This window comes from Suricata suricatta, chromosome 10 (genome assembly GCF_006229205.1).
Source record: "Suricata suricatta isolate VVHF042 chromosome 10, meerkat_22Aug2017_6uvM2_HiC, whole genome shotgun sequence".
NCBI lineage: Eukaryota > Metazoa > Chordata > Mammalia > Carnivora > Herpestidae > Suricata > Suricata suricatta.
In genome coordinates, this window is record NC_043709.1 from 85089899 (window position 1) to 85091484 (window position 1586).

The window sequence follows — 1586 nt, forward strand, 5'->3', positions numbered from 1 at the left end:
TTTGGAAAGGATTTCTTTAGACCTAGGGTTGGAAAACACTAGAATCAGAGAAACACACACACCCACCACCACCACCAGCAGCCAGTATAAGGAAAAGCTCTCTCTTAACATTTTTTTAATGTTTTTTATTGATTTCTGAGAGACAGAGAGAGACAGCATGAGCAGGGGAGGGTCAGAGAGAGAGGGAGATACAGAATCCCAAGCAGACTCCAGGCTCTGAGCTAGCTGTCAGCATTGAGCCTGATACAGGGCTCAAACCCACGAACCATGAGATCATGACCTGAGCTGAAGCCGGACGCTTAACCAACTGAGCCACCCAGGAGCTCTTTTTCTGTAGGATTGACCTCCAGATGATGTGTCTAAAACAGGAAACAAAATATAGTCTCCCTAAACATTAGGACATTAATTTCCTTTTAACCCTTAGCTCCTGAAAGGAGATGACTGTTTCCCTCTCCCAGTCATGGAAAACATTCTGAAGAAGGATCATACAACTTATAGGTAGAAATTCCACATACATATGCTTATATTGCTGTTATATACCCCAAGACCCCCCTCTCCTGTTTTATCACAATCTTTCTGCTTCCCTTAGTGTCTATTCTTTGGACTTACACTGTGACCTAGCATCCCAAGGAAGGAGAAGACAAGGCCCTTCATTCAGGGATGTCAGAAGAGAGACACACAAGACAAGAAATCCTACCAGAGAAAAATGCGTATAGATTGATAGAGTGTGCCAGATCCTACCAGTACTGAGGAACCTATGGAAAGGAGGATAGAAATAGACACTGAGAACAGAAAGCAAGATCAGAGGGGGAAAAAATGCCAAATTCTGAGGCTGGGTGCAAAGTGCTAGGGAGACAGGAGGCTGATATGCTCAGCAGGTCTGGAGAAAATACACTGAGAAGACATCAAAGATGAAGAAGAGAATGGCTTAAAATGCTGAATGCATTCAGATTTATAAATATAACTGTACCCTTCCTTGGTATAAATATCTTTTTATTCTCAATAACAGACTACAGGAGCAGGTATCATGATGCTATTTTAGATATAATGAATCTAAGGCACAGAGAGGTTAAGAAACTTGCCTCAAGTCACAGAGCTGGTAAGGGACAGAACTAAGACTCAAATGACTGCACTGTGGTGTCCCCTTATGCAGGTTCTGCCCTGGGAAGCAGCCAGACTTGGGGCCTGTTGTGTGATAGAGAAGTTACTCCCCAGAGGGCAAAAGACCTGCCTCCTGGGGCCCTTCTCTGCCCAGGAGAGCTTGTCCAAGTTGAGACCTCATCTGGTAAGTGGGGAAGTCATACCTTACCTTCTGAAGATGAAAGACTAAACCAGATTATTTTTTGAAGATCTTTGAGCTTTAAAACACAGAATTCAGTCCATGGAGGGTGGGAAGTTGGGGGAGATGTGGGGATAGCCATGATAAAATTCTCAAAGACTTCAGTAATCCCCTTACCCCTTCCCACTTCCATCCCTGTCTCTCTCTCCCTCTTTCTGCCTCCTGACCCCCAGAGGCCTCTACTCTAACCCCTCCAGCCCCTGAGTCTAGGCCCTGGCAGCTGTCTCCCCTTACCCATGGTTTACTA